Consider the following 8,420-nt stretch of genomic DNA (forward strand, 5'->3'; position numbering starts at 1 on the left):
CGCCCATCCACAGTTGTCGGTGTCGTTGCGCAGCTTTTTCATCATATAAAATATCTGCGCAACGACACTGACAACTGTCGAAGGTGTGTAAAACAGTTACAAAATAGGGACCCTGATTCGCATTTGTATTTGTATTTGCTAAAACCGATCATATTTAAATAGGATTTTCTCTACGTGTTTCTAGTCTTGTCATAAATTTTTAGATGGTTGTTTTTTCCCACAAATCGATTGTCTACATCATTTTTGCCTACAGTTCGATTGCCTACATGTATTATTGCCTACAGCTCAATTGCCTACAAGCACTTTTGCGCATAAATAAAAAATACGAATGACTTATCATGAATACTCTAAGGATCAAATTATATTATAATAAAAAAATAGTATTATTTGTAATTTACAATATATACTTATATTTAATTTGTGAGATATTACACAGAAAAAATTTTATTTTAAGAAATTAAATATGCTGCAAAGATTATATCATATATAATCTTTTATCGACAAAGACATTTATTGGCAGAATCTCACGTGATCTTGTCACCACATACTATATATGGAGAGTTAGCCTATACGTGTGAACTGTGAATACAATGAAAAAAAAGCATTGTGATCGCGTGATTTAGACAACCAATCAGATCGTTAATATTTCATCTCTGTTTTCTAGAACTATAGTTACAACTAAACTTTTACGTAATTAGAAATGAAGTTACTGTTACCTTTATTATTCCTATAATAACAATTTGATAATGATTTTTCAATTTTTCATGATGGTAATGATAACGTCAGAGTTGAACAAATCGCATGAAAAGTAACTCGTTACTAATGAGTTACGCGACTAATTAAAGTAATGTCTTCAAGGGTTAATTTAGATACATATATTTACAGTTTTGTTTCCTAATTTTATAAATCAGAACTGATTGTATGTATTAGGATATTACAATAAGAAGTCTTAGAACTGAAATTCTGCGTGTTTATAAATTGCATTTAATTGAATTTTAAATCCTAATTTAAGAGGCTTCGATATGTCTCATTACGTTTTTTCTTATCTTTAATTTATTACTCCTCTCTTTATTTTAAATCTATCCTTGTATAGTTACATTGCTCCCTGTATAGTTTGCATTGACCGATGGACGCGAGCTTTCCATTCGAAATTGCACAAGTATTACAAAATATGTCACCAATGTGCCAGTTAGCTGAGAGAAATAATAATCAAAACTATTAATTTAAAAAACTTAATTTACATTAAATTACTTACATCCTAATTATTCTCACCGAATGAAGAAAAGTATTATCGAGCGTAAAGTATCCGTTAGCTGTAAACTGTATTTTGCGATGTAGCAATTGAAGCGAAAATTTCTTGAGCTGTAACATATCTATGATAAATTCATTACGATGAGTACCGTTTCTGAAAAAGTTTTATCTAACTTTGTTTTTTACCTCTGCTTTTGTCTCTTTCTCGATTGCACAGTTTAAATGATCATGCACTATATTGCTCGTCTTCTTCATCTATACAATAAATTTGTAATTGAAATATTTCGTAAAATATTTGGGATTTTATTTACTGACAATAATATTTTGTTTCATCGATTAGAACATTAGAACGATCTGACTAAAATGCAATCTTATTATATTGATTATTCTACCTCGATTAAAGTCCTAGTAATTCTGTTGGTGAGGAGAAAGATGGGATAAATCCGAAATATTGACCAGACGATTTCATAAATAATTTTTGAATAATTTAATTTTAAGATATCATCAGTCCCCAACAGAATCCAGAGAAAACGGTGACCATTATAAACGAGTGACAGAAAGAGAAAAACGAAGCTGAATAGTACTGGTAGTGAATAGAAATTCGACACATCCTCAGAGATTTCACAGAGATGACAATGTATATCTCGCAGTTGCAACAGTTGATGAACGGTCGAAATATTGATTACGATACAACGCGTTTGATAGAGAGACTGTAGTCGAAGATCAGGTGCATTGATCGTGGTGAAGCTTTGTATCGCTCGATTCACATCATAGAAATCTGTCTGAATGACCATCACCAACAGGAAATACTGTATCAGTAGCCAACCCACGAGAAATACCGGCAAAATGTCTATCACCAGTGAGATTGTGTCTGTATGACCGGTCAGGATCTGAGCGAACAGGAGAAGTATCAGAAAACAAATCTTTAAGATGCAAACAATGATCACAGTGCAGAAGATACGCTCTCGTTGTAGCGGATGATATAGATCATACAGATGATTTATCTCGTGCTCGATGGTGATTAATTGATTGGCGATCCGCACCAAGGACTTCTGGTTGATACAGTAGCTAATCAAAATCACACACATCACCAGGGTACCAAGTACAGTTTGTAGAACCGCGATGCCTATAATCAAATTCGGCTTGACCTTGTTGTTCCAATTAAGTCTGACTGGTATAGACATATAGTTCGAAGCTATCATTAAGCTACTCAGCACAACATTGTAAACGAATCCTAATTTGGAATATTGAAATATGTATGACGTTCTCTTTTTGTATACGACGATTTGATGGGCGAATGTAGTGAGACCGATAAGCTTGAAGAACATTATCAATATTCTGAATGTCCAAAATAAATCTTGATGTAAAATCTTTGATTTTATTTTGTTCACTTTGTGTTCACTATTTCTATCTGCAATAGAATTTTCTTTATTTATATTTCTAATGGAATTGGAGATTTTGTTGACGTTCATGAAAGTTGAATTCTTAATCGAAGACATTTTGCAATGGCTATCTTCTCTTTCTTAATTTTTTAAATCTAATTTAATATCTACTTTCTTTCTTCATCAGGTCTTCGCAATTTATCCATATTGCCTTGTATTTCGTGATTTATAAATATTTTCTTTAGAAAATTTTCAGTTTAATCTTCTTAATATTTTTTTTTTTTTTTCCCAAGACATTGTATACAATGATTTTTTTTTAAATTTATATATTTTAAGTCTTCTTTACTATATAACGTTTCATGCAAACATCATTCATAAATTGATAATATAAGAAGCGTCCGTTTTATTTTAACGATATCTGTTCAATTGTTTTTAATCAAACTTAATTTGTGTATTCTATATGACGTTGTGCTTTATAACTCTTACGATGTAGCACTGAGCATGTAGCGATGCTTCCGCAAATACCTTTCTCGGAAGCATCACATATGCAAAACATTATTAAATATTAAATTTGTGAAAGTTATAAACGCGTGATAAGGAACGTAAAGTCAGTAATTTAGCTCTGTTTCAGTCGACACGAATACGGCGATGGAAATAGCCGATTTTTACAGTATTATTATTAGAATGATATCGACTGTATATATGACATGATATACACCCGATAATAATAGTTCTTTGTAATTTCTTCAACTGTAATGCTAGATAATCATAGTAGACTATTGTTATTTTTGGTTACCTTCCCGCCTGCAGAAGGAATAGCTCAAATATATTAAAGGCCTGAAAATTTAATAATATAAGCCTATTTGAATATAGCGAATCATTCAAAGGCTCTTGTATACCACATACATTTGATAGCTCAACATTTATTATAATTAGGGTTGGTAAGTTACGCGTTATTTGTAACATCGTTACCGTTACAAGTTACTTTTTTCGGTAACGAATAGATAACGACGATACATTTTCTTCTGAGTAACATTTATGGTAACGCAATTACATTTTTAGGGTAACGGTAACGACTTCACTAGTTACTTTTACCACTACTTTATTTGTAACTATGCAAAAGGTTAGTCGTGACAATAGCTCTAGAAAACAGAGATGAAATATTAACGGTCTGATTGGCTATCTAAATCACACAATCACGACGCTTTTTTTTCATCGTATTCGCAGTTCACACGTATGGACTAACTCTATGTATTGCATGTGATGATGAGATCGCGTGATATTTTACGCCAATAAATATCCTTGTGGAAAAAAAGATTATATGATACAATCTTTACAGTATATTTAATTTCTTAAAATAAATTTTTTTCTGTGTTATATCTCACAAATTAAATATAAGTATATAATGCAGATTACAAACAATACTATTTTTTTATTATAATATAATTTTACCCTTAGAGTATTCACGATGAGTCATTCATATCTTATTTCTTTTCTTCGAAATACTGCACCTGCAGGTTAAATAAATCTTTCTATCCTTTTTTTCTTTTTAAATATACAATTTTATAAATATTTTTTAAAGATGTTAAAATATATATAAGAATCTGTTCATGATTTTTGTATATTTGCAAATATTATGAAAATTAATCCACACATAAACGATCCATCATGTACAGTAAAAGAAAATTGTATATGTAAATGTATAATTTGATGTTATCAAATATTTTGTATGAATAATCACTATTTTATTAACATGTGAATTATTACAAAAAAGGCTTTCTTATATTTTAATTTAAAAATTGTTTTAAGCAGATTAAATGTGCGTATTCTAATTAAATTTTGCTTAGAACAGCACAAATTTTAAATTAAAAAATAAAAAAGTTTTTGTAATTCACATATCAACAAAATAATAGTTATTTTACAAAACTTTCTCTCAATGGAGCCTGCAATTTTTAAAAATCCGTAGCACTTACAGTCCTTTTGGAGGTTCTAACAAAGTCCTCCTTTGATTCTCGACATAGAGAAAATGGAAATAAGTAATCATTCATGGTATCAAAGGAGGACAACAGTCTATCGTAATATCGATCTTGAAAACCTACATTGATCCTTCTAATTTGGTGGATCTTGTAGATGTAATGTAAGATTAAAATTTCGGGATGTTACAACTTGGTGAAAAATTTGGGCTTCCTATCAATAGAGATAACAAAGAAAAAATCTTAATTGAATTTATTAAACGCATAGAAAACAATATAATTGGTCGTCCTTAAAACATTATTAACTTTGTCAGGAATAATTCTATTTCAATACTCAACAGATTCCACAATAATTTTTCTTCTCCAAATTTTACTGAGAATCATATTTTAGAATGGTTAAGCGTAACAAAGAAATTTATTAATGACCATCCAAATATACTCATCACAAACGCTGATAAGAGAAATGTCACTGTTGTTCTTGACAAAAACATCTACGTATCTGAAATGAAGGAGATTCTTTCAGATACTAATACTTACGTAATTTTGGATAAAGATCCAATAAAAAAATTAACTCAGGACTTACGTATAAGATTACTTGTAAGATGAAAGCACGATCGATTTATTGACGAGTCAACATATCGAAGATTGCTTATAACGGATGGCATTATACCTTTAAAGCCTCTGAAAGTACTTTTTTTTAATAGAGTTTTTTTTATTCATTAGTTAGTTTAATTAATAAAATGGAAAATTTTCATTAACACAGTACTTACAATCGATAGAACCGATTGTGTAAAATATACCAAAACTCCTTTCGCTTTGTCAATTAATAAATAACTCATATATCTATTTAAAAATAAATAATGTACAACAAAAAACAAAATAAGCTATAGCTGCAACTGTCAAATTAACAATATATAAAGATAAATATGATTAAATTCTTCCTGAAACAAAGGTCAGTTTTCAGTATGCTGTGTGGGATATTTATGTAAACATTATTAAAACATTAACAATTAAATTACAAAGATATGTCTCTGTAATATATGTAAAATACATAAATTTATATAACATATATGTGTCGAAAGTTGAAAAATGCAATTTATCAATAGAAGTGATCAAAATTTTATCGGATCAAAATATAATATCCTAGGGACGTTTTATACTAGTACAATGATAATTACAAATATCCTAAGGTAATCATATGGACGATTTAATATTTTGGATCAGAACGGGATCAATCTGATAAAATTAGTATATCCTAAGGCAATACATTGCTATGCGAGGTTATCTTCTCTCTTTTTTATCTTCTCTATAATTGAACAAAGATTAAAATTCCATATACATAATAAACAGAATACACGTAATGTACATGTTAAAGATAAATATTTCACAATTCCTGACATCAAATCTATTTCCGAAAGTTTCCTTCCTATTTCCAGTATGTTTCATTGTAAATTAGCCTTTTCTATCCCTAACACATTAAAAAGTTTTATTAGGAGAGGAAAAGACAGGTTAGAGGCTTTAACTTAAAGCTACTATCTAATCAGAACGTAGTATATAAGATTTCTTGTGACGATTGTGAAGCTAGCTAAGTTGGTCAGACTGAAAGAAAATTGAGTACGAGATTACACGAACATATCTCCGATATTAAAAAAAAGACTGGTACTCCTATTGTCATAACCGATCATCGTATCAATTTTGACCACAATTTCAGATGGAACGAAGTGAAAATTTTGGACAGAGCGAATCTTCGTACAACAAAAGATTGGTGTCTGAAATGATTCATATTAAAAGACAAAAACAAGGTTTTAATGAACAAAATGAGGCTGAATCGTTGACAGAATCTTACTTACAAATTATACAATCTCCCTCTCCTTCTTAACTTCTTTCATTTTCTTTTTACTTCCCCCTCCCCACTCCTTCTTCCCTCTATTTTTCCCCCTTCTTATGTTCTCCTTTTCTTCTATTTTACCACATCAACTTTCTTGCTTTGAATGTCGATTTTATATTGTCTCTGAAAATCGAAGAGATATGACTCTATTTTTACCCTAATTGCATTGTCTAAGAATAGACGAATTTATAATTATACATATATTGCGATACACATTTATAAGGTATTTATTCTAATTTAATTTAGCTGCTACTAAATTATTTTGAAGAAATATAATGTTTGATTGTGCATCTCACAACTTTGTTTCTTCTTAATGTTTCTTAGGGTATATTTTATTACATTATATTTCTTACTTATTTTTATTACCTGTTCTTAGTGTATATTTCTTATTATAATTATTACTTATTTCTATTACTTATCTCTACGTTATATTTGTACTTTTTAACAGAATTAATAATTATGCGTCTATATTCTATATTCATAACCAGAAGAACACAATGTTACTAATACCAACATTCTAATTATAATATTTATTGCAAACTGACCGAAATTATTATTGACATTAATACTGCGAGAGAGAGCGAAGTATAATTTTTATATATTTCTTCATAATTTCTTTTTGTAATAATTTCACCGTTACTGATCTTAACATTGATAATGAACCAATAGGGATCAAAATGTTTGTTTTTTGTTTTGTTTGTCATTGCCGGCAAATTAAAGTCTATATTTTAACTAAATGATAGGTTTATTTACTCACGTTGCAATTTTCAATTTATAACGATAAACCTTTGGCTTGTAGCACTTTCCTTTTCGTCTTTCTAATTTTCTGAGCTTTATTACGATTATAGTTTAATAATATTAATTTAAATATAATATATATATTTACATCTTTGGTTTCTAGTTTTACACATCAGAACTGATTGTATTATAAGGAAGTTAAAATAAAAAGTTTCAGAATTGCAATTCTGCGTATTTAATTGCATTTAATTGGTTCTCACATCTCAATTTAAAAGACATCTAAGATATTTTTCATTATATTTAAAAGATATCTCTCATTATACATTCTCCCTTATAATTAATTTATTATTCTGCTTCTTATTTTAAATATCTCCCTGTATAGTTACATTGCTGTCTAATCGATGAACGCGAGCCATTTGAAACTGCATAAGTATTACCAAATATGTCACTACAGTGCCAACCAGCTGAAAAAGATAGTAAAAATTATAAATTAAAAAAATTTAATTTATTAAATTACTTACATGATATTTTAAATATTCTCACCGAATGAAGAAAAGTATTATCGAGCGTGAAGTATCCGTTAGCTGTAAACTGTACTTTGCGATCTAGCAATTGAAGCGAAAATTTCTTGAGCTGTAACATATCTATGATAAATGTCGTTACGATGAATACCGCTTCTGAGGAAGTTTTATCTAACTTTGTTTTTTACCTCAGCTTTTGTCTCATTCTCGAATGCACAGTTTAAAAGATCATGAACTATATTACCCGTTTTCCTCATCTACAATAAATTTGTAATTAATTTCGTAAAATATTTGGAATTTTATTTACTGATAAAAATATTTTGTTTTACCGACTAAAACGATCCGATTAAAATCTTATTATGTTGATTATCCTACCTCGATTAAAATCCTGGTAATTCTATTGGTGAGGAGAGAAATGGGATAAATCAGAAATATTATCCAGACGATGGTATTACTGAGAGTCTTATATCCTAAGGTATCATTAGTCTTCAACAGAGACGAGAGAAGATAGTAACTATTATATATGAGTGTCAGAAAGAGAAAAACGATTCCGAATAGTACTGGTAGTGAATAGAAACTCGACACATCCTCAGAGATTTCACAGAGATGATAATGTACATTTTGCAGTTGCAACAGTTGATAAACAGTCGAATTGTTGACTTCGATA

At 29.4% G+C, this 8,420-nt stretch overlaps 1 protein-coding gene and 1 pseudogene across 1 annotated transcript in view; both read right to left on the minus strand.

The window, feature by feature from the left end:
- Window positions 1-8,198, minus strand: part of LOC108769522 (putative gustatory receptor 28b) — a 15,446-nt gene extending 7,248 nt beyond the window's left edge. The window contains exon 1 of the mRNA XM_018520541.1: window positions 8,129-8,198. The gene's annotated coding sequence lies outside the window, so the exon portion shown is untranslated. The remainder of the gene's footprint in view (window positions 1-8,128) is intronic.
- Window positions 7,590-8,010, minus strand: LOC108769571 (putative gustatory receptor 28b; annotated as a pseudogene).
- Window positions 8,199-8,420: the final 222 nt, after the last annotated feature.

The sequence above is a fragment of the Trachymyrmex cornetzi genome, unplaced genomic scaffold (genome assembly GCF_001594075.2).
Source record: "Trachymyrmex cornetzi isolate Tcor2-1 unplaced genomic scaffold, Tcor1.1 scaffold92, whole genome shotgun sequence".
Taxonomy (NCBI): Eukaryota; Metazoa; Arthropoda; class Insecta; order Hymenoptera; family Formicidae; genus Trachymyrmex; species Trachymyrmex cornetzi.